Source organism: Pristiophorus japonicus, chromosome 16 (genome assembly GCF_044704955.1).
Source record: "Pristiophorus japonicus isolate sPriJap1 chromosome 16, sPriJap1.hap1, whole genome shotgun sequence".
Classification (NCBI taxonomy): Eukaryota; Metazoa; Chordata; class Chondrichthyes; family Pristiophoridae; genus Pristiophorus; species Pristiophorus japonicus.
In genome coordinates this window covers 57176830-57202729 of record NC_091992.1, presented here as the reverse complement: position 1 = coordinate 57202729, position 25900 = coordinate 57176830, and the positions used below count along the sequence as shown (strand labels likewise).

The following is a 25900-nucleotide window of genomic DNA, read 5'->3' as shown; positions in this document are numbered from 1 at the left end:
AGAATGATTAAATTTAATTTTTCTATGTTTTAAAAGTGTTACGCTGGTAAAAGTAAGCTATGCGCCTGCTTTTACCAGGTGTAAAAGTTTGAGGGACATTTGCTGGGCATGAGTTGGGCAAATAGCCCGATCTCTCCCGCGCAGATGTCCTTCTCCTGGGGACACGTAGAAGAAATTTTGACAGAGCGGAAAAGCCGGTTCTCGGCACATGCGCACTGAGAACTGGCTTTTGCGTGCGCACCTCATAAGAACCCGGCGAGGTCACAATTTTCGGCCCAATATATCGAGTTCACATGGGATGCAACTTTGGTGTGTGAAGCAGGTTTATGGCCCCTTGTGTGTAGTGTAGCATTTTTTAAAGAAGTCAATAGCAAGCTGCATTTAAGGCAAAGATACATTGGCCCAGAATTTGCAGTCAGCAACGAAGCAAAGATGTTCGCTGCTGGCCCCGAAGCATGTTGCCCACAAAGATCTCGCAATCTCTGCAGCGACAAGTTTGCCTTTCTCGACGCATAAGTCAAATCAGTGTAGTGTAGTGGGGAATCCCTAGTGTGAGCTGCTGTGACGTCGACAAGCTGCCTAAGCAGCCAATCACAGACAGGGAACCAGGAAATGAAGAAGTTACTTTTATTTAGGCTTTTTAAAAATGTTACAGAGAGCAAAGCAAAGATTGGGGCTCTCACGTGGGGAAAAGAGAAACCTGAAATAAATATGAATAAACTTTAAAAAAAATGCAATTTTTTAAAAGTTTCTTAAAATTGTAATTTTTATCATTATGGATAAATTTGGCACTCCACAAAATTAAAATGAGTTTCCCAGGGCCATAACATTTGTTTAGCAGTCAATAATACGCTGTTAAAACCTCAGTTACACCTAATCCAACAAGGTCTAACTTTTAATGGTACATTACTGTGGAAAAGCCCAAGTTTTAATCAGTTTCACTGATTACACTGATTACCGGCTATGGGTAGGGGGAGGATGTCGAAGCAGTGATTGACTGACAGGGACGTCAGGATTTCCACGTTTAGATGCACCTGCGCTATATCCTGAAGTTGTAGTCAGTTTCAAGCTTGCTGTTATTACCCACCTCAAATTCAGGGCCTTTGTTTCTTAAAATACTGTCTGTGGATGTGTAGGGCCCTCGTATATAATTTAACTAGTACTCCCAAACTAAGTCCATGAATCTTCACAATTCCAATCGCCCTGAGCTCCTCACAGCTCCTACCTTTATGGTCCCTCCTACCCCCCAACCCAGCCTAGTACTCCTGTACACCAACCCACCTCTTTCACTGTGACAGTGTAACCGTTGACACACTGATCAATGCCACAGCATATCTGGTAATAATAAAAAGAATATTTTAATAGCCAAGAAGCATATCTAGTGGGGAAATAGTATTCTGAATGCAATTGCTAATCTGACAGTGACTGTAAACGTATTCGTGTTTGACATTGAACTCTTCATGCACTGTTTGTACAGATGTGAAAAAATTGAAAGCATTAGCATCTTTGAATGGTAATTTTACTGCAAATTAAGGGCAGGTGGCAAAATGTTAGAATGCCTGTTTTATATTTCATATTTTCAAAAGCAGTGAGACCTGGCAGAAACTGACACTTTAACATGCGGGTTGAATACAGTTCCCTCATTTTATCTAATCTGGCAGCATAATTGAATTACAATGAATAATGGCAGGCAGGGCAGCTTGTAGTGATATAATTGCAGCCTGCAGTTTCTTCTGAGAATTCAGGACATCACCGCACCTGTATGCAAGCATGTACATTCATGTTATATGTTGCAAACTCTCAAGAAAAATATATGTTGCAACTCTCAAGAAAAATATATTTCAGTGAAGAGGAAAGGGTGCAAGAGAAAAGCTAGCCATCCGTGGCTAACTAAAGAAATAGAGGATGGTATCCAATTAAAAACAAGGGCATACAAAGTGGCCAAAACTAGTGCGAGGACAGAAGACTGGGAAGCTTTTAAAAGCCAGCAAAGAACGACTAAAAAAATGATTACGAAAGGGACGATAGACGATGAAAGTAAGCTAGCACAAAATATAAAAACAGATAGCAAGAGTTTCTATAGGTATATAAAAAGGAAAAGGGTGGCTAAAGTAAATGTTGGTCCCTTAGAGGATGAGACCGGAGAATTAGTAATGGGGAACATGGAGATGGCAGAAACTCTGAACAAATATTTTGTATCAGTCTTTACGGTAGAGGACACTAACAATATTCTGACAGTAGATAGTTTAGGGGCTATGGGGGCGGGGGGGGGAGGAACTTAACACAATCACATTCACTAAGGAGATGGTACTCAGTAAGATAATGGGACTAAAGGCAGATAAATCCCTTGGACCTGATGGCTTGCATCCTAGGGTCTTAAGAGAGGTAACAGCAGGGATTGTGGATGCATTGGTTGTAATTTACCAAAATTCCCTGGATTCTGGGGAGGTCCCAGCAGATTGAAAACTGCAAATATAACGCCCCTATTTAAAAAAAGAGGCAGACAAAAAGCAGGAAACTATATATCAGTTAGCCTAACATCTGTGGTTGGGAAAATGTTGGAGTCCAGTATTAAAGAAGCAGTAGCAGGACATTTGGAACAGCACAATTCGGTTAGGCAGAGTCAGCATGGATTTATGAAGGGGAAGTCATGTTTGACAAATTTGCTGGAGTTCTATGTGGGTGGATAAAGGGGAACCAGTGAAGGTGGAGTATTTGGACTTCCAGAAGGCATTTGACAAGGTGCCACATAAAAGGTTACTGCACAGGATAATAGTTCACGGGGTTGGGGGTAATATATTAGCGTGGATAGAGGATTGGCCAACAGAGAACAGAGAGTCAGGATAAATGGTTCATTCTCTGGTTGGCAACCAGTAACTAGTAGGGGTGCTGCAGGGATCAGTGTTGGGACCCCAACTATTTACAATCTATATTAATGACTTGGAAGAATGGACTGAGTGTATAACGTAGCCAAGTTTGCAGACGATACAAAGATGGGAGGAAAAGCAATGTGTGAGGAGGACATACAAAATCTGCAAAAGGACATAGACAGGCTAAGTGAGTGGGCAAAAATGTGGCAGATGGAGTATAATGTCGGAAAGTGTGAGGTCATGCACTTTGGCAGAAAAAAAATTAAAGAACAAGTTATTATTTAAATGGAGAAAGATTGCAAAGTGCCGCAGTACAACGGGACCTGGGGATATTTGTGCATGAATCACAAAAGGATAGTATGCAGGTACAGCAAGTGATCAGGAAGGTCAATGGTATATTGGCCTTTATTGCAAAGGGGATGGAGTATAAAAGCAGGGAATTCTTACTACAACTATAGGGTATTGGTGAAGCCACACCTGGAATATTGCGTGCAGTTTTGGTTTCCATATTTACGAAAGGATATACTTGCTTTGGAGGCAGTTCAGAGAAGGTTCACTAGGTTGATTCGGGGATGAGGGAATTGACTTAGAGGAAAGGTTGAGTAAGTTGGGCCTCTACTCATTGGAATTCAGAAGAATGAGAGGTGATCTTATCGAAACGTATAAGATTATGAGGGGGCTTGACAAGGTGGATGCAGAGAGGATGTTTCCACTGATGGGGGTGACTAGAACTGGAGGGCATAATCTTAGAATAAGGGGCCGCCCATTTAAAACTGAGATGAGGAGAAATTTCTTCTCAGAGGGTTGTAAATCTGTGGAATTCGCTGCCTCAGAGAGCTGTGGAAGCTGGGACATTGAATAAATTTAAAACAGACATAGACAGTTTCTTAAACGATAAGGGGTTATGGGGAGCGGGCAGGGAAGTGGAGCTGAGTTCATGATCAGATCAGCCATGATCTTATTGAATGATGGAGCAGGCTCGAGGGGCTGTATGGCCTACTCCTGTTCCTATTTCTTATATTCTTAAATGTGTATATGAAGCCGTATTAATACTCCCGAGTGTCACCCAGTAAAACCTGCACATTGTCCACTAACCCAAGAGGATCAGGCTCCTGGCAAAGGGCAATTCTAATGAACATTCGATTTGGGGCACTTTGTTGCTTTTTTTTGCGAGGCCGAACCAGTACAACATTTTTCCATTATTGCACCACTTAGTTGGTCCTGGGCAGTTCGAACGGCTGGGGGTTCTTTAGATTTAGCTGGCTATAGCAGACCTATCCTGTTTTTTTTTAATGCTGCAATTATGCCTCTTACTAGCTCAAATGCCATCTAGTGTACCAAAGGTACGCGTTGGATAATTCTGCCCTATCCTGTTCTTTCAATGGTGGAAGCCAAAGAGAAACTCGCAATAAATAGTCTTCATCTGTCTTCCCTTTGGCTAATTGTGTGGCATTTACTTACTGTCATTGAAAATAATATAAGCTAAGGAGGAATTCATAGGATATCACTTTTTACTTTAGTTCAAGGATCATTATGGTGCATTATGTTTTCTTTGGTCATGGGGTGTCTGACATGCGCAAAGCCCAATCGCCATACCTGAATCTGCAAACCAGGCTACTGAGAAATCCATACAGCTATTTACTCCATATGGAATGGACACACACTCCCTGTAGTGCCAAAGCTCACTTTCCTAATTCTAGAGAGCTTAAGAACATAAGAACAAGGAGCAGGATTTGGCCATACGCCCCCTCGAGCCTGATCCGCCATTCAATAAGATCATGGCTGATCTTTGACCTCAACTCCCATTTTCCCGCCCGATCTCCATATCCCTTGATTTCCCCTAGAGTCCAAAAATCAATCTACCTGAGCTTTGAATATACTCAACGATTCAGCATCCACAGCCCTTTGGGGTAGAGAATACAAAAGATTCACAAACCTCTGAGTGATGAAATTCCTACTCAAATCAGTCTTAAATGGCCTTTCCCTTCTCCTGAGACTGTGACCCCCTGGTTCTAGACTCTCCAGCCAGGGGAAACAACCTCTCAGCGTCTACCCTGTCAATCCCTCTCAGAATCCTGTATGTTTCAATGAGATCACCACTCATTCTTCTAAACTCCAGAGAGTATAACAACAACAACATCTTGCATTTATACAGTGCCTTTAATGTAGTGAAATGTCCCAAGGCGCTCCACAGGAGTATTATGAGATAAAAAATTTGACACCGAGCCGCAGAAATAGAAATTAGCGCAGGTGACCTTGGTCAACGAGGTAGGTTTTAAGGAGCATCTTGAAGGAGGAAAGAGAGATAAAGAGGTGGAGTGATTGAGGCAGGAAGTTCCAGAGCTTGGGGCCGAGGCAACAGAAGGCACAGCCACCAATGGTTGAGCGATTAGAATCGGGGATGTTCAAGAGGGCAGAATGAGAGGAGCGCAGACATCTCGGGGGGTTGTGGGGCTGGAGGAGATTACAGAGATAGGGAGGGGCGAGGCCTTGGAGGGATTTGAAAATAAGGGTAAGAATTTTGAAATCGAGGCGTTGCTTAACTGGAAGTCAATGTAGGTCAGCGAGCACAGGGGTGATGGGTGAGAGGGACTTGGTGCAAGTTAGGACATGGGCAGCCAAGTCTTGCATAAGAACATAAGAAATAGGAGCAGGAATAGGCCATGCGGCCCCTCGAGCCTGCTCCGCCATTTAATACAATCATGGCTGATCCAATCATGGACTCAGTTCCACTTCCCTGCCTGCTCTCCATAACCCCTTAATCCCTTATCGGTTAAGAAGCTGAATATCTCTGTCTGGAATGCATAAGGGATGGTTTTCTAGACCAATATGTTGAGGAACCAACTAGGGGGGAGGCCATCTTAGACTGGGTGCTGTGTAACGAGAGAGGATTAATTAGCAATCTCGTTGTGCAAGGCCCCTTGGGCAAGAGTGACCATAATATGGTGGAATTCTACACTAGGATGGAGAATGAAACAGTTAATTCAGAGACCATGGTCCAGAACTTAAAGAAGGGTAACTTTGAAGGTATGAGGCGTGAATTGGCTAGGATAGATTGGCGAATGATACTTAAGGGGTTGACTGTGGATGGGCAATGGCAGACATTTAGAGACCACATGGATGAACTACAACAATTGTACATCCCTGTCTGGCGTAAAAATAAAAAAGGGAAGGTGGCTCAACTGTGGCTATCAAGGGAAATCAGGGATAGTATTAAAGTCAAGGAAGTGGCATACAAATCGGCCAGAAATAGCAGCGAAACCGGGGACTGGGAGAAATTTAGAACTCAGCAGAGGAGGACAAAGGGTTTGATTAGGGCAGGGAAAATAGAGTACGAGAGGAAGCTTGCAGGGAACATTAAAACGGACTGCAAAAACTTCTATAGATATGTAAAAGAGAAAAAGGTTAGTAAAGACAAACGTAGGTCCCCTGCAGTCAGAATCAGGGGAAGTCATAACGGGGAACAAAGAAATGGCAGACCAATTGAACAAGTACTTTGGTTCGGTAAGGAGGACACAAACAACCTTTCGGATATAAAAGGGTCAGAGGATCTAGTAAGAATGAGGAACTGAGGGAAATCCTTATTAGTCAGGAAATTGTGTTAGGGAAATTGATGGGTTTGAAGGCCGATAAATCCCCAGGGCCTGATGGACTGCATCCCAGAGTACTTAAGGAGGTGGCCTTGGAAATAGCGGATGCATTGACAGTCATTTTCCAACAATCCATAGACTCGGGATCAGTTCCTATCGAGTGGAGGGTAGCCAATGTAACCCCACTTTTTAAAAAAGGAGGGAGAGAGAAAACAGGGAATTATAGACCGGTCAGCCTGACCTCAGTAGTGGGTAAAATTATGGAATCAATTATTAAGGATGTCATAGCAGCGCATTTGGAAAGAGGTGACATGATAGGTCCAAGTCAGCATGGATTTGTGAAAGGGAAATCATGCTTGACAAATCTTCTGGAATTTTTTGAGGATGTTTCCAGTAGAGTGGACAAGGGAGAACCAGTTGATGTGGTGTATTTGGACTTTCAGAAGGCTTTCGACAAGGTCCCACACAAGAGATTAATGTGCAAAGTTAAAGCACATGGGATTGGGGGTAGTGTGCTGACGTGGATTGAGAACTGGTTGGCAGACAGGAAGCAAAAGAGTAGGAGTAAATGGGTACTTTTCAGAATGGCAGGCAGTGACTAGTGGGGTACCGCAAGGTTCTGTGCTGGGGCCCCAACTGTTTACATTGTACATTAATGATTTAGACGAGGTGATTAAATGTAGACTAAGTTGGGTGGCAGTGTGAGCTGCGAGGAGGTGCTATGAGGCTGCAGAGTGACTTGGATAGGTTAGGTGAGCGGGCAAATACATGGCAGATGAAGTATAATGTGGATGAATGTGAGGTTATCCACTTTGATGGTAAAAACAGAGAGACAGACTATTATTTGAATGGTGACATTCGGAAAAGGGGAGGTGCAACGAGACTTGGGTGTCATGGTACATCAGTCATTGAAGGTTGGCATGCAGGTACAGCAGGCGGTTAAGAAAGCAAATGGCATGCTGGCCTTCATAGCGAGGAGATTTGAGTACAGGTGTTACTACAGTTGTACAGGGCCTTGGTGAGGCCACACCTGGAGTATTGTGTACAGTTTTGGTCTCCTAACTTGAGGAAGGACATTCTTGCTATTGAGGGAGTGCAGCGAAGGTTCACCAGACTGATTCCCGGGATGGCGGGACTGACATATCAAGAAAGACTGGATCAACTGGGCTTGTATTCACTGGAGTTCAGAAGAATGAGAGGGGATCTCATAGAAACGTTTAAAATTCTGACGGGTTTAGACAGGTTAGATGCAGGAAAAATGTTCCCAATGTTGGGGAAGTCCAGAACCAGGGGTCACAGTCTAAGGATAAGGGGTAAGCCATTTGGGACTGAGATGAGGAGAAACTTCTTCACCCAGAGAGTGGTGAACCTGTGAAATTCTCTACCACAGAAAGTTGTTGAGGCCAATTCACTAAATATATTCAAAAAGGAGTTAGATGTAGTCCTTACTACTAGGGGATCAAGGGGTATGGCGAGAAAGCAGGAATCGGGTACTGAAGTTGCATGTTAAGCCATGAACTCACTGAATGGCGGCGCAGGCTCGAAGGGCCTACTCCTGCACCTATTTTCTATGTTTCTATGTCTTAAATTTATTCAATGTCTCGGCTTCCACAGCTCTCTGAGGCAGCGAATTCCAGATTTACAACCCTCTGAGAGAAGAAATTGCTCCTCATCTCAGTTTTAAATGGCAGCCCCTTATTCTAAGATTATGTCCCCTCGTTCTAGTCTCCCCTATCAGTGGAAACACCTTGTCAAGCCCCCTCATAATCTTATACGTTTCGATATGATCACCTCTCATTCTTCTGAATTCCAATGAGTAGAGGCCCAACCTCCTCAACCTTTCCTCATAAGTCAGGCAGTGCTCAAGTGTTGGCCTAGGCTCTCCACATTCACATTTGCAACATATCTCAGTTTCCGCTTGGCCATATTGTCACCAATCTTTGCCAGCCCAGCCCTCGCTCGATTTAGGGGAGACTAGTGTTTTTGTTTGACGTCCGTACCTGGAAACCCTTTCAATGCTTGTTAAGAATCTTCTTTTCGAGCACTCTCCAGTTCTGACGAAGGGTCATCGACCCGAAACGTTAACTTTGCTTGCTCTCCACAGATACTGCCTGACCCGCTGAGATTTCCAGCATTTTCTGTTTTTATTCCAGATTCCAGCCTTCTGCGTTGTCTCCATGCAGGAGTTAGAAAGGTCAAGTAGCCATTTCTGAGCTCTCCTCTGAAGGATAATAACAGTTCATTAGCTAGATCACCCAGTCCTCTTGCCTTTCCATATTTCAGGGTTTTCATGGCCAATTATCGCACCTCAATGTTGTACTGCTGGATTGTGGACTTTGCTGTCTCTAGGGAGTGAGTGACATTCCTGCTTGACATGTCTTGGTTTGTGCTGTGCTTTGTGGGCTGATTTGCCCTCTAGGATGAGTTGGTGCGTGATTTGTTTAGGAGAGATTGTAAGCTTGTGTTTTTGTCCATCAGAGATCAACCTGTGAATGGTTGCTCAGGCCTTTTTGCAATTGGGGCACAGGTTTGATGTTTTAATCAGCTCCCTCAGCTTTCCAATCTCCCTCAGCTTTCCAATCTCCCTCAGCTTTCCAATCTCCCTCCATAAGCAATTCCCAAGCTTTCTGAGGTTCAATCTCTGCAGGTGCGTTGTTTTATGGGTTGAACTGCAGCCTCTATAGTCACTAGCTGCTCAATCCAGACCCCCATATGAGAGGCTTTGACAAAGAAACTTACTCCCTGTGAGGCTGACTCTTCCTCTTTGGGGAGAAGAGGCAAAAGTACCTGTTTCTTCCCTCCCAACCCCGCCTCCTCCCAAGAGCAATGCAATTTTTTTCCTGCCTCATCCCTGGCCTATAGAAGCTTTTTTTAATGGAATGCTGCACGGCCACTCCATACCATTAGCTAAATAGCACAGTGTGGAGTCCCTGGTTATTAACACCTTTCATCTGTGCAGCGCACTCTGCTGTATTTTCTAAACTCCATGCGGATTAGTGCTGGGTGTGGCATGTGGATCAGATGCTAAGTGTAATGTTGTTGCCAGCCCTCAGTGAACCCTCACAGGTTTGTTGGAGAACACTAGACTTAAGTCAACAACAACTAGCATTAATATAGCACCTTTAACTGAGCAAAAGGTCCTAAGGGGCATTTTCAAACAAATTTGGACACCGAGCCACATATGGAGATATTAGATTGGATGGCCAAAAGCTTGGTTAAAGATTTAGGTTTTAAGGAGCGTTTTAAAGGAGAAATGAGAGGTGGAGAGGTTTAGGGAGGGAATCCTAGGGCCTAGGCAGCTGAAGGCACAGCCGCCAAGGGTGGAGTGATTAAAATCGGAAATGTGCAAGAGGACAGAATTGGAGGAGCACGGAGATCTTGGAGGCTTGTAGGACAGGAGACTACAGTGATAGTGAGGGGTGAGGTCATGGAAGGATTTGAAAACCAAGACGAGGCTTTTAAAATTGAGGTGTTGCCGGACCGGGAGCCAATGTAGGTCAGAGAGCATAGGGATGATGGGTGAACAGGACATGATGCGAGTTAGGATACGGGCAGGCGAGTTTTGGACGAGCTGAAGTTTATGGAGAGTGGAAGATGGAAGGCCAGTCAGGAGAGCATTGGAATAGTCGCATCTCGCATCATTTGTACTTGACCAGAGGATGTTTGTGTGTGTGTGTGTTTGTGAGAGAACCGGAAAAGACTCAACTCTACAGTCCATCTGGTCAATCCCAGACTGCCGTCTGTTTGGTAGATCCTAAACACAAATACTTGTCAATCGCGCACTCTGTCAAATGTCAATTCAATTGTGTCTTAAATTTTCCATACTAACTGCTATTCAAGCAAGTTCCTTCCACAGGTTCAAAACATCTATGTGAGGTAGTAAATTTTTAACTGTCTGTGCACTTTGCCTCTTCTGAGCATGAACTTGGGTTCCCCAAGTTTGTGACAATGTCAAATATTATCAGGGGGTAAATTTATCCATTCTCGTATGGATGTTGCATATTCACTGAGAGAGGCCAGTCTCTGAGACTGACATGTAAATAGATGGCTTATCACTGATACGATCACTGACACTCCATATATCAGAGCCAGCTCACAGACGAGTAAAATAGCAAAATGTACCGGGAGAAAAACAACTTTAATTCAACAAACAGATGTTAAATGATATGTAGTACAATAAGTGGAACAATTTCTAAGCAAAAACCTGTCTGCAGCTGAACGTATATCCAATGGTTGAAGATAAAGGATGGTAACTGGTGCTCTTATGTATGAATAGAGGTCTTCCATTCCCAGACTGGCAGCCCATTCAATTAAACATAGCCTAACTTTGAGGGCAACCTTATGAATGAGGGATGTTGAGTATTACAATAAGCATTAAATAGAACCTATTCAATTAAAATTACTATCAGTAGTTAATAAGGAAATGAATAATAATAAATATAATTTGTATAAGATGCATGACCAACCACTGCTTGGAATAAGTAAATGTTACCTCACAAACAAAATATATATTTTTTTCTTACATATTTGAGATAACCTTCTTACTTGAATTACTTTGTTCTGTCTCTCTAAACAACTGCAATCTTAAAGGTATTGGAGCAGAAGTAGGATATGCTATGAAATGGTGGAATGTAAATTTGTGTCTCTGGTCCCATATACATCTTTTTATGTAATTGCTTGTGCTTTTTTATGCTTGCATTTATTATAGTTTCTTCCATGGTGTCAACATGTTCCAAAGCACTTAGCAGCAATGAATTACTATCGAAGTACAGTCACTATTGTTATGTAGGCAGACACTATATCATAAGCAACCACTTAATCTATACTTTATCGTGTTAGTTGAGTGATAAATGTTGCCTAGTGCACCAAGGGAAATTCCTTGCTCTTCATCAATGAATATCATAGCATCTTCTATACCCAGCTGAGCCTCAGTTTAATGTCTCATTCAAAGTGACAATGCAGCACTGCACTGAAGTGTTTGCCGCAATTATGTGCTCAATTCCTGGAACGGCGCTTGAAGTTACGACCTTCTGACTCAGACGTGAGGCTACTGCCGACTGAGCCAAGCTGACACTTGCATGTTATGTTACTGTATTGGAGGCGATTAGCAAAACAAAATGGTGGCCAAATGGATTTTCAAGAAATATTTTGAGCGATGTCATTGGTTGTTTTATTGATAGCTGCTTGCTGACTTTTGATTTGCTGTTTTCCTATCTCCTTGGTGGTACTGAATGAGTACTTTTCATACCTGTCTGCTCATTGTTCATTGGTAGGTTCCATGGTTGGTCCGTTGTGATTTGCTGCTCTTTGACAATTGATATTTAAGCACACATATGAAGATTGTGTGCTAGATGCAAGGTTTTTATATGCAAAGATGAATGCTGCCATTATTAATATAACTATCAGGAAAGACTGAAGTGACTGGGGTTCTTTCCTCTAGAAAAAAAAAAGCAGAGGTGACCTAATAGAGGTCTTTAAAATGTTGAAGGCGTTTAATAGGGTCGGTGTAGAGATGTTTCCACTTGTGGGGGAGTCCAAAACTAGGGGTCATAAATATGATAGTCACTAATAAATCCATTAATAAATTCAGGAGAAGCTTCTTTACCCAGAGAGTGATTGAGAATGTGAAACGTGTTACCACAAGGAGCAGTTGAGGCAAATAGCATAGATTCATTTAAAGGGAATCTAAATAAGTACATGAAGTATGCAAATCTGACATACTGGAGGATGATTTCTATACTATTTGTGCTGCTATTATGCATGGAGCTAAAATTGTGTAGCACTGTATTGATTTCACTGCTGTAGACAGCATGACATACTACATAATGAAACACATTATTGATTATGACCAAGATTATTTAGGACTTGACTTCTGAGCAATTGACACATTGGTACAGTGGAAGTGGCAGCTCACAATGCTGACAGGGGCACTGCATTCTCCAGACGTAAAACATGTAGCAGATAACATTGTTAGTGACTAAAGGCAATACAGTTATCATTATCTCTTTGAAGTAAAGTACAGTTTTCTTAAGATTTAAGGCAAATGTAATTGCACGTTTTTACATTTTCGTCTGTTATGATGTATCCAAAAGAGCTATGAATGTAAAGACCTAAGCAGTTTTCAGAGTTGTGTACTCAATACCCATTTAAAAAAAAATCCAATTTATTTTCTGTTATTTTCGATGTGAATTCTCAGGACACTCGGTAACAAGCTTATTTAGGCTGTCTTATACCCTGATCTTGCACGCTGTTCTCACCAATACTCGGGTGCCTATTAAAATTTAATGTTAACAGAACATTGGTTGTTAACATGCAAACAAAACTAAAAGGAAGTTTACGAAAAGCCCATGCAGTCCAACGGAACTGGTATTACGCCTGTTCCTTAAGTGTGGTTCCCACGACTGCTCGCCTGGATTATAGCGCACAGTTTGAATTGAAGCTGTTTTATATTAGAACAAACTTCATAGAACCATAGAGCTCGGTGTTCCGGTCCTGTTCGCCTCTGTTTTCACCCTGAAGAGGCAGCGGTGAGCTCTTTTGGGTGGGCGACCAGCTTCCAGCACCCGGCCCGGAGTTTTGGGGCCGGTCTCGGTGGGGCACAGAGCATTACCGCCCGGAAGATGCGAGCCAGTGTACAACGCTCCTGGTTGCGACACCGGCTCGATTTTTGAGCCCCGCCCGACCCGTAGCGCGTCCTGCTGGGACTGCCTGTGAAAACGGGCGGCCCGAGCTGTAGCGGCTACAGTGAGGTCAGTAATGTCCACCTCAGGTAAGTGTGGTTCTTTTTTCTTTTATTTTTTGCGATTTATGTTGTGGTGACGTGGACTATATATTGGGAATTTTTTTTTTTCTCCCCTGGCCGGCTGTTTAGAGCGCTCCCAGGCCGGCTGTTTAGCTCGAGATTTTCATATGCTCGGCCGGCCTAGCACTCTAAGTGAGGTGTGCAACGCCTCCCTTCGCGCTTCGCCCCACACTCTGGGCCCAGCTGCCCAATTTTGCTGATGGTGGCACAAACTATTCCCGGGCGCAAACTTTACCGCCCTGCCGCCATTACCGCCCCGAAATGAGCAAAGCCGAAAATCCAGCCCTTTGGGAATTTCAGATTTTACAGCACAGAAGGAGGCCATTCGGCCCATTGTCTTAAGAGCCAGCACAGGGGCAGTGGCCCCAATTAGCCCCATTCCCCCCACTCTTTATCCATAGCCCTGAAAATGTTCCCTTTTCAAGTATATATCCAATTCCCTTTTGTCAGTTAGTATTGAATTTACTTCCATCACCCTTTCAGGCCGTGCATTCCAGATCACAACTCGCTGCGTAAAATAAATTCTCCTCAGCTCTCCTTATTAAGCTCCCTGGGTTGCCATGACATCATTTTCTTCTTTCAGCAGATCTTGAGATGAATGTTATTTGTAGTCAGTACCTGGTCACTGCATAATTGAAATTTACGCTTCGGTAGAAAAATAAAACCAGGTATCATGCTAACCCACAATTCTACACACCCTGAACATAAGATTAAGAAAAAAAAAATCAAAAAGATTTTTTGCAAATAACAACAACAACAACAACAACTTGTACTTATATAGTGCCTTTAAGTAGTAAAACATCCCAAGGCGCTGTGCAGGAGTTTTATGAGACAAAAAAATTGGCAAAACAAGAATATTGAGTAATATAATATAGGATGTTCCTCACTATTTGGCTTCAGTTCACCTTTTAGTTAAGATCTCTGTCCGTTGATATCACTGGGAACTGATGGTACTTATGATATTTTTGTTACCTGGTGAGAATTGGTAGCACAACGCACTGCTGCTCAATGACTTTGTATATCCGTCATTCATTTCAAGGAAAGGATGTACTGGGAACCCAGAAAACGAAAACAAGCACATAACCCACACAGAGATCAGTGATCAAATGAAACTGTTTAAGTGTGTCATTTAGTGAAGAGACTAGATATACCGCTTGACTTTAGTTAGTACGACATGGTATGATTCATGCTATTCGTCTAAAGATCTTAAATTCCAGTGCGAACTGACATTATGGCCTAGATATTCGTCTCGGGTGGTGGCACGAAACGGGCAGTATTGGATCGACTACCCGTTATACGCAATGCCTGATAATTAGTTGGATTGACTGCAATACAACTGAATATCGGGTGTTATGCATAACGGGCAGCCAATCCAATACTGCCTGTTTTGCACCACCGCCCGAGACGAATTTCTAGGCCTATGTTTTTTAGTCTGTACTAATTTTCTTCCTTCCCCATCTAAAGGTGTTTATTTCTTTCTGGGGTACGGCTCCACAGAGGTCAGGTACCCTAGTTAGCTTCTCTTGGCCATAAAGACACTACAGTTAGCTGGAGAGCCCCTGGGGGAGAGGTAAATTGGCCCACCTTCCCCGTACCTGATTGCTCTGTAGCAAAATCTAATGTGAGCGCACGTGTGTGTATGCTACGTGAGGACAGAGCGGGCTGTGATGTTCTGCACGGTGGAATAACTTGCCAACACTAACTGCCAACACTAGTACATGAGTAACTACTTGGAGGAGATGGTGGAGGATAACTGGCAGTGGAACCTGCGCTCAGTGGGAGAGCTTGATACCTTCAGGATAGAAGAGGAAGACAACCTTAGGTAAAAATAAAAGACCAATTGGTTAGATACTTTCATTGTACAACTGAAAAAAAATCAATGATGTGCGTATATTTCAATGCCAACTCCAATCAGACGTTATTTAGTTCCATTAGCAGTAACATTCTACAGCTAATACCCAGAATTATATTGTTACTCAATAGGGTATTTGGAGTATATGGATTCCCCAATAACATTTGATGATACTGTATACAGTAAGTCCTTGATGTAGTATTGAAAGCTGTTCATTACCCAGCTGTCACTTGAATGCACCATTACTGTCTTGTTAATTGCATTTCCAAAACATTTTCTTTGATGATCAATTGTGGATGTTTCTGAGGCGATAATGGCATTTCAAGGACTCGTGCTACGGTACTGGGATATTCCTTTCCATTGTTTGCTTGTTTCATGTATAGATGTATTCCCTCCAAGTGGCAGCTTTTGTGTTAGGTTTATTTTAACCCTTTTGCTGGACAGTGCTAATCAAGTCAAAACTCTCAGAATGGACCAGATTTGGCTGGAGCAGGGCACAGCCATTTAGGTTTCGAACTTTTTTGCCTACAAAGTTGCTGGAAGTGCGAGCTGATAATGGCGCAACGAGGGCAGCAGGGCATCGTGGACCTTGGTCAACAATGGGACAAAGAGAGTGTCTACTTAACTAATGAGATTTAAGGATTGAGAAGAAACAGAGAATGAGGGTGAATTAGAGTGGGTGAATTCAATGTCAAATCGGGTACAGAAAAAGAGGGAAAGAGATTGGATTAAGAGAGAGAGAAAAAATGAGACAAAGGAAAACCATAGAATCATAGACATTTATGGCACAGAAGGAGGCCATTCAACCCTTCATGTTTGTGCCGGCTGAAAAAGAGCTATCCAGCCTAATCCCACTTTCCAGCTCTTGCGCCATAGCTTTGTAGGTTATGGCACTTCAAGTGCCTATCCAAGTACTTTATAAATGCGATGAGGGGTTCTCCCTCTACCACCCTTTCAGGCAGTGAGTTCCAGGCAACCACCACCCTCTGGGTGAAAAAGTTCTCTTCAACTCCCCTCTAGTCCTAGTTATTGACCTCTCTGCTAAGGGAAATTGATCCCTCCTATCCACTCTATCTAGGCCCCTCCTAATGTTATACAGCTCAATAAATCTTCTCTCAGCCTCCTCTGTTCCAAAGAAAACAACCCCAGCCTATCCAATCTTCCATCATACCAAAAATTCTCCAGTCCTGGCAACATCCTCGTAACTCTCCTTTGTACCCTCTCTAGTGCAATCACATCTTTCCTGTAATGTGGTGACCAGAACTGTATGCACAGCTAGTACTCTAGCTGTGGCCTAACTAGTGTTTTATACATAAGAACATACAGTTCTAGCATAAATTCCCTGCTCTTATATTCTGTGCCTTGGCTAATAAAGGAAAGTATCCCGTATGCCTTCTTAACCACCTTATCTACCTGTCCTGCTACCTTCAGGGATCTGTGGACATGCACTTCAAGATCGCTCTGCTCCTTTACACTTCTCAGTATCCTACCATTTATTGTGTATTCCCTTGCCTTGTTAGCCCTCCCTGAATGCATTACCTCACACAACTCCGGATTGAACTCCATTTGCCATTTTTCTGCATTGAAGGCCAAGTCATATACCACAAAATGCTAGAGACCTAGTACTGAGCCCTGCGGAACTCCACTGGAACCAGCCATCCAGTCACAAAAACACTAGTCCGCTATTAACCTTTGCTTCCTGTCACTGAGCTAATTTTGGACCCAACTTGCCACTTTCCCTTGGATCCCATGGGCTTTTATTTTTATGACCAGCCTGCCATGTGGGACCTTGTCTAAAGCCTTGCTAAAATCCATGTACACTACATCAAATATGCTACCCTCATTGATCCTCCTTACCTCCTCAAAAAATTCAGTCAAGTTAGTCAGGCACGATCTTCCCTTAACAAACCCATGTGGACTGTCCTTGATTAAGCCTTGCCTTTCTAAATGATGATTTAATGCTCAGAATTTTTTCCAATAATTTCCCCACCACCAAGGTTAGGCTGACTGCCTGTAATTACTCGGTCAATCCCTTTCTCCTTTTTTAAACAATAGTACAATGTTAGCAGTCCTTCAGTCCTCTGGCATCACACCTATACCCAGAGAGGATTGGAAGATGATGGTCATAGCCTCCGCTATTTCATCCCTTGATTCTCTTAACAGCCTGGAATACATTTCATGTGGGCCTGGCGATTTATCTACTTTCAAAGATGCTAAACCCCTTAATATTTCCTCTCTCACTAAAAGTAAGAAAAAAATTAAATTTAAAATTTGTCATTTTTAAAATCCCCCAAAACCATTCACAATCTGAAGGAATCAGACAACACGCTTTGTTTACTTTCTGGGCAAGAGAGGTTGATTGGCAGTCATTAACAATTATCATGTTGTTAAACGGGAACTTACACTGTTAATGACTAGACTTAATGTTCTGTGGCAAGTTTAAGGGGCAATTAATGTGCAAAAACAGCAACTTCATGAAAATCATGGGCAAGTTAAGCATGAAATGCCATTTTTGTGAAACTAACGGCAGAGTGGTGCAACTTGTGGCGATTCGTAATTCACAAGGATTCTCTTCCCCACCACAATTTGCTGGCTGATTTGCGCATTAATAACGGCGTGTGTCGTTCAAACGGCATTATTTTTCCAGCAAAATCTGACCCCAGGAGAGAAATTTAATATGGTGGACTGCAGTTTGGGTGTAGGTGGTGGGTAAAAACCGGGAAATTGACAGCACGTCGGGAAGCTGGCACCAACCTAGCTGCATGATTGGCGGGTTACCAATCGGCTTATGTTCTTCACTCAATTAGAGCGATATTTCAACTCACTTTTGAGTTTAACGTCAGGTTCATGTGTTTGCTGAGGTTCCTGATACTCGGCAGTGAATGCAAGGCAAGAACACATCGGCAATTGAGGGAATCAATCAATCTCATGGAAATATGGCAATAAATATTCATAATTTCTTACCTGCTATTTGGAAAGGGTGTTCACAGTACTTTTGCTAAGCGGTTACTTTCTGCACGTTGGAGGTTTGCTCTATCACTTCAGGATGGGGACCTTGGATGTGGAGCATCATGACCAGCAGCATCAGTACTAGCAGCCTGCTGGTCACAGACCAGTAGCTGCACAGCAGAGACAGGATCAACAGAGGGGTACAGCTCGCAGGAGGCACTACCCGTGAAACAGGGTCTGCAGACAGAGGCTCAGTTTCCCTGATGTATCTGAACAGCAGTGTCTCAGGAAACTCAGTTTATCGCGTCAGGTGGTGGCAAACGTCTGCAGCGTCGGAGAAGAAGACCTGCTCCCTGCTGGACCTGGTGGCCACACTTTACCAGTGGCTATCAAAGTCAACACCACCCTCTACTTTTTAGCCTCTGGACCTTTCCAGGTAACTGTTGGAAACATATTCAAGATCTCCCAGTTGGCGTCCCACAAAGGCATATCATCATCATCATCATAGGCAGTCCCTCGAACGAGGAAGACTTGCTTCCACAAGAGTTCACAGATGTTTCAATGAAGGACCCGATGTTCCAGTCTTGAACTCCAGTTGAAGGGGTGGAAGATGCCTGTGCGTGGATTTTTTTAACTTGTGGTGGCCGTTGCACATCAGCCACCACACGGGCTTGACAGAGCTAGGCCTTTATCCAGTGGCAAGGGTTAACAGGACGACTGGAGACCTGCTCTGCTGCACGGACCTAGTGCGCGCACAGATCGCAGTGTGGGCAGGCCCGTGCTGCCCCTGGGCCCTTGGCTCTTCTGGGCATAAGACACTTGACTGATGGCTTGTTTGCCAGGGCCAGCAATTGTATAAACTTCGCTTGTGATGACACCTGTCAGAATGAGCAGGCGCTCGGGTTTGCGGCTCTGCCTGGCTTCCCACAGGTGCAGGGCATCATCAACTGCACACACGTGGCAATCCGGACACCCCCAGATCAACCAGGTGTATTCATCAACGCCATCAAAGCGCAGTTAGTGTGCAACCCCAGAAACAGCTTTATGAAGGTGTGCGCAAGATTCCTGGGGAGCTACCATGATGCTTTCGTCCTGCGGCAGCCCAAGCTTCCTGACGTCTTCGGCCCTGCAAGCAGGCTGCTAGGAAACCGGGATACCCACTTCAAACTTGGCTCATGATACCTGTCAGAAACCTGATCAATGAAGCAAACAGCACGACAATGAATGCCAAATGACCAAAAGATGTGTGATCGAACAAGCCGTCGGCATGCTTAAGATGGGCCTAGACCGATCTAGAGGTGTCCTTCAGTACGCACCAGGTGTCCAGAATGGTGGCTGTTGCTACGCTCTGCACAACATTGCACATCAGCTAGGCTTGAATCCTGCAGGAGGAACAAGGCGAGAGGTCAGATCCTCCACAGGCGAGTCCGAGGGGGAGGAGGGTGATGAGTGCAGTGCAACGCCACCTGCTCACATTGCTGCCTGTGATGTCCTTATTAATGCAAGGTTCACTTGGGTTGCGCCAGTGGACCCGTCACAAGGAAATGCAGCAGCCACTTTTCCTTCTCTTCCCCTCCACCCCAATGCCACTGACACAAAGTAGTCCAGCAATCAACCAACCAGCCCTTGACCATCCCCCCAATTCTTCCCCATCAATTCAGATCTTCCCATTCATCATCAAACAAGTTAAAAAGCGATTTACCATCCACCACCCAAGATGGACAAGACTGAAAGTGGTGAAAAATAATATTTATGTGACCTAAATAAACAACAGAAACTTATCAACACAACATTTTCTGTACACCCATGTGCATACCCTTGTGCAACTACAAAGCCTTGTTCTTCCTTTTCCTACAACTCCTGTGGTGTGAACACAGGTAAAGACAGACGACTCACATCCCTGCTCTGACTGCTGAGATGCTCTTGGCCAAAATCCTCTGGGTTTTGGAGTCTGTGACGGCCCACCCAAAGACTGCTCCACCTGCACCGGTGCAGGGACAGACTCTGCCATCAGGACACGAGGCAGCATGTGGGGGGAGGTGGAGGGGGGTGTGGTGTAACGGGTGAGAAGTGGAAATGCTTTGAGTGGAGTCCCCACTTGATCCCCTTTGGCCATCATCCCTCTCATGGCTCAGTTGCATTACACCGCTACCACTGTGCTGCAGGGCACTTTGGTGCAGATCAGTGCGGCGCTGTAAGGCCACGGCTAAGGAATTAATCAACCTGTTTAAGGTGGCAGACATGTTGGTATCCAGAGTCTGCACGACCATGGTCAAGGCGTGCACAGACTCATTTGATTGGAGCTTTTGATGTCCAAAGATCTCCAACATCAACCAACTCATGCTTTTGAGGCAGATTCCTCCATTCTCTCAGCAGTCATGGTCAGTGGGCTTGGAAGGCCTGCCAGTGCATCGCACATTCTCTGCTGCTGCTGCTCAATGATTCTCCTTTTCATTGATGGTCCCCGAGGTACAGCATCTGTGTCCAGAGCTCGGAAAGGGCTGTGCCCACCGACGCGGACTCTCCACTTCTGTCCCTGTCACCGCCATCTGCTCTTGCTCACTTGTGAAATGTGAGTCACCAGGGGAAAACCCAACACTCTCTCTCAGGTTCACCTGAAGTGCGAGTATCTGAGCTGGTGCATGGTAAGCATGTGTCCTGTGATGGTACACCTTCAGAAGGAATCAGCTCCTCTGAAGAATTGTCGTCGGCTACCTCCACCAACTACTGCTGCATGCGTGAAGGCCCTGTCGCGGATAAAATACATGAATTAGTCCTGGCAAGTTAAGAATATGTTGCAAGCTTTTATTGTGAAGATCGTCAGATTTCACTCTTTCTTGAAATCAAGTCACCGTGACTGAGTGCTGTATGACATGCGGGTGGCTAATATTTAATTGTGTCAGCAGGTAGCTGGAGGAGGGGCGGGGGGGTGTGGTCACAATCTCCCCATCTCCGATGGCCAGGGAACGACAAAACTCCACTGATCTCTGGCATCTCCTCCTCTGCAGTTGTTACTTGTGAAATTAGTGGCGAGCCACCGCCAGTTCTCTACCTCTCTCTAGTGTTCTGCGCTCTCTTCTGCAACGAGAGAAAGAACAGTCCTATGAGTGACTAATGGATATGCGTTCACCCAATGGATGGAGTGCATTTGGTGAGGCTGACCGAGGGAGAGGCATGAAATTGCACAAGAATGAGGGCAAGTGGCAGTGGTGGATGGATAGATGGGGATGTGAGGAAGTGCCATAGAAAGAGAAGGATGCACCTGCAAGATAAGTGGGTGTGAAGAGTGATGTGATGGAGTAGGCTTCAGAACGCAGCGTGAGGGATTGGGGTGATGCACACAACAGGATGTAGGTGAATGCGCAACTGTTCGCACCTTTCATTATCTGGTTAAGTCATTAAAGCGGTTCCTGCACTGAATTCATGAGTGTGGCACTACGCTCCTGCTGCTGATCTCCTGGACCACCTCCAGCCACGGCTCCTTGGTGTCAGCAGCAGGCTTGTTCCTCCCGTTGCTGGGGAATAGAACCTCTGTCCAACTCCAAGGCAATCTTGGACTGGAAGCAACTACACAACTCGAGGGCAAGAAAGCAGCTCTACAGACGTCTGAAAGCCGAGGTCCAACAGAAAACCCGCGAGCTAAAGAACAGATGGTGGGTGGAGCAAGCTCAAGAAATCCAGCAGCTAGCCGGCGACCACGACGTGCGAGGATTCTTCAGTGCAGTCACAACTACCCATGGCCCAAGCACCCAAGGCCCTACCCCACTGCTGGCCAAGAATGGAGAGGTGCTCATCAAGGACAGAGAGTCAGTCAGTACCCGCCGGCAGGAGCACTTCGAGGGTCTCCTCAACCCGTCTTCGACGTGAGTGTCCTCGAATCCATCCCACAGCATGCCACCTGCCACCATCTCAGCACAACCCCAGTCTGGCACGAGGTTGAAAAGGCCATCTGACAACTGAAGAACAAGAAGTCATCAGGAGCAGATGGAATCCCCGCCGAAGCACTAAAACATGGCGGAGAAGCACGACTGGCGCGGATCTATGACTTCATCTCTCTTAGCTGGAAGGAGGAGATCATGCCAGGAGATCTCAGAGACGCTGTAATCATAACCATCTTCAAGAAAGGTGACAAGTCCAACTGTGGTAACTACAGAGGAATCTCCCTGCTGTCGACTACCGGGGAAGTCATCACAAAAATCCCTTTGCATCGCCTTCTCCCTGTGTTTGAAGAGCTCCTCCCAGAGTCGCAATGCAAATTCCACCCACTAAGGGGCACAATGGACATGATCTTTGTGGTAGATACAAGAGAAATGCAGGCAACAGCGCCAACCCTTGTACACGGCCGCCTTTGACCTCTCAAAAGCCTTTGACATTGTCAACCGTGAGGGATTATGGAGCGTCCTCAGATTTGGCTGGCCTTAAAAGTTTGTCACCATCTTCCGCTTGCTCCACGATGACATGCAAGCCATGATCCTGACCAACAGATCCACCGCAGACCCAATCTACGTTCGGACTGGGGTCAAGCAAGGCTGTGTCATTCGCATCAACGCTCTTCTCGACCCTCCTTGCTGCAATGCTCCGCCTCACCCTTAGCAAGCTCCCCGCTGGAGTGGAGCTAAATTACAGGACAAACGGAATCTGTTCAAACTCCGCTGCCTCCAGGCCAGATCCAAGGTCGTCCAAACCTCCATCATCGAGTTACACTAAACATCCGTAAGGCAAAGGTTCTCTGTCAACCTGCCCCCACCACACAGCACTGCCCCCCCCCAGTTATCAAAATCCACAACGAAGCCTAGGACAATATGAACCATTTTCCATATCTCGGGAGTCTACTGTCAACAAGGGCAGACATCGACGACGAGGTCCAACACTGCCTTCAGTGCGCCAGTGTAGCCTTTGGTCGCCTGAGGAAGAGAGTGTTTAAAGACCAGGACCTTAAACCCAGCACCAAGCTCATGGTCTACAGAGCAGTGGTGATACCCGCCCTACTATATGGTTCAAAGACACGGACTATTGTACAGCAGGCACTTCAAAACACTGGAGAAGTACCCCCAGCGCTGCCTCCGCAAGATCCTGCAAATCCACTGGCAGGATAGGCGCACCAATGTCAGTGTTCTCGCTCAGGCCAATATTCCCAGCATTGAAGCACTGACCACACTCGATCAGCTCTATTGGACAGGCCATATCGTCCTTATGCCCGACACGAGACTCCCAAAGCAAGCGCTCTGCTCGGAGCTCCGACACGGCAAGCGAACCCCAGGTGGGCAGAGAAACTCTTTAAGGACACCCTCAAAACCTCCTTGAAAAAATGTAACATCCCCATCAACACCTGGGAATCCCTGGCCCAAGATCGCCCAAAATGGAGGGAAAGCATCCGGGAAGGCACTGAACACCTCAAGTCCCTTCGCCAAGAGCAAGCTGAAGCCAAGCATCCACAGCGGAAGGAGCGCGCGGCAACCCAGGCTCCCCACCTGCCCGTTCCTTCAACCACCGTTTGCCCCACCTGTGACAGAGACTGTAGGTCCCGCATCCGACTCTTCAGTCACCTGAGAACTCATTTCTAGTGTGGAAGCAGGACATCCTCGACTCCGAGGGACTGCCTAGGATGATGATGATCCTCAGCAGCACATCAAGGGAGGCATCATTAAAGCGGGACGCAGCCTTTGGAGTGTCCCGATTCCATAATGACCTTTCTTCCTCTGTTACTTCCAACTCCAACTCCTCCAAATTGCATCTTTGGATTGGCCCTTTAAATACTGGAGTTGAGATCACATTATGCGGGTCCACATCACGCTCGCTGCTGTTGATTGGACGGGAAACTCCGAAGTAAAATGATAGTGATGTGTCCGAGTTAAAAAGCCACTGACAGATGCACTGAACTTACTTCAGGCTTCCATGCGTTACCGGCTCCCATATCGGGGCCATAGTCTCTTCTGAACTTTGCACTGAATCGCATATAAATGCCCTTTTTACAGTCATAAATATATTTTGTGACTGGAAGACTTATGCTGCTAAGAAAGTAGGTTTAAGGTGTGTGGGTTTTGTGAAAGGGGTTGTATGTGCTAGTTTTTGGCCTGTATTGTTCGTATGTTCGTAAGATGGGCATAATTGCAGTCACGTGACATTCTTTTTTGTCTGATAACAGCTTTTAGATTTTGCAATTGCACCCATTTCATTAAAATAATGCTGCGAGGATGTGAAACATCACCTAAAACTGGTGGTATAAGTGCAGGTAAAACAACATGTTAATATTGAAATTCACTCCAATGTAAATATAGATTTGTGGTGGTGGAGGGATCAATGACATTGGGTAGGCTGATGAGAATCATGCCATTGCAAGGATGCCCTTAACTTCATCAGTTTGCCACCTTAATTGCTGGTGGTGTGTTAATTAAATGATTTGTCAGACGCCAGATATAGATACAAAACTCTGTTAACAATGATGACGTTACCCACCCACTCCTTAAGCCCTGTCATATCACTCCAGTGTGTTTCAGTAATAAGTAGATGATGTTTTAGAGTAAGTGATGCCACAAAAATCTCCTAAGCTGACAGACAGAAATAAAATTCTGATCCTGATCCCTGGATCTAGTAGGAACATCTTAGCGGTTCTGTGCAGAGAGAAGCAGCTTATATCTCTTCTCTTTGCACCCCCCCCCCGCTCCCCCCCTCAAGTTGCTGGTCTTTTCAGGAATGTCGTTTGTCATAAAAATATAATTGACGAACAAAATTTGATCTGTGGAACGGTTAAAGTGGTTAGCTCACGGGGAAGAATATAGGCTCTTGTATTCCTATAATGGCCTCCTCTGCTGCTGTGTGGCCTCGTTGATCACTGTGGGAAGTCTGCGATGTGGCAGAGAACATTCCGCATATGGCGCACATTTTGCAATGTTATTTTGTGTATTACTCTCCTTAATGTTTAACTAGGACTGGCTTTTCCCATGGCTCGCCGAGTTTATCTGATGAACAGCGGAGCCATTCGCTCTCGGGAGTTGCCATCTCCGACCCCCTGTCTTCACTGAGTCAGATGATCACAGCTGGAGAGCGACAGGGGTGCTACAGTGGCATCAGTCCTCTGTGTAAGGATGGAGCAAATAATGAGCTTGGGTTCCTGCTCCTGTTGCTGAAAACTGACATTCATGTACGTCCCCAATGCTCCCCAGCTGCACCCTTGGTACACTTTCTGCCCAGCAACCAGCCACCTTGTCAATATGACTGGCTGCCGGGCATGATACGGATTGGAAAAATGATAATGTGTTTCGCCGGTAAATTCTGCAAGACCTATGAATTCCTGCCATTTTTGTTTGGCCGCTCCCACCAATCCCGCAAAAATACTCCCCCACTCGCTTCCCACTTCCCTGTGAATAGCGGAGTCACAGAGTACAAAAGCAAGGATGTACTGCTAAACCTTTATAGATCACCGGTTAGGGCTCAGCTGCCGTATTGTGTCCATTTCTGGCCATCACACTTTAGGAAGAATGTCAAGGCCTTGGAGAGGGTGCAGAGGAGGTTTACTAGAATGGTACCAGGGATGGGGGATTTCCATTAAGTGGAGAATTAGAAAATCTTGGATTATTCTTCTTAAAGCAGCTGCTGCGGCCTGACATGTTTTGTAGCTACAGGTCACTTCAATACACAGATGAGCGATGCACCACAATGCTTTAGAAGCATGTTGCAGTTTGTGTGACACATTTTTCTTTCAGTGATTGTGGAAGAGAGACATGGAAGACACAAAGCAATAGAATTATAAAGGATTAATAAATGGAAAAAAAGCAGACCAAAATAGTTTTTTTTGAAGAATTTAGACTGTTACTATGTGGTGAGCAATTTTGAGGAA

General features: G+C 45.0%; 1 protein-coding gene across 4 annotated transcripts in view; it reads left to right on the top strand.

Moving 5' to 3' along the window:
* The window catches only part of LOC139226519 (serine/arginine repetitive matrix protein 3-like), a 1009807-nt gene that overhangs the window by 518866 nt on the left and 465041 nt on the right, over positions 1-25900 (top strand). The window lies entirely within an intron of this gene.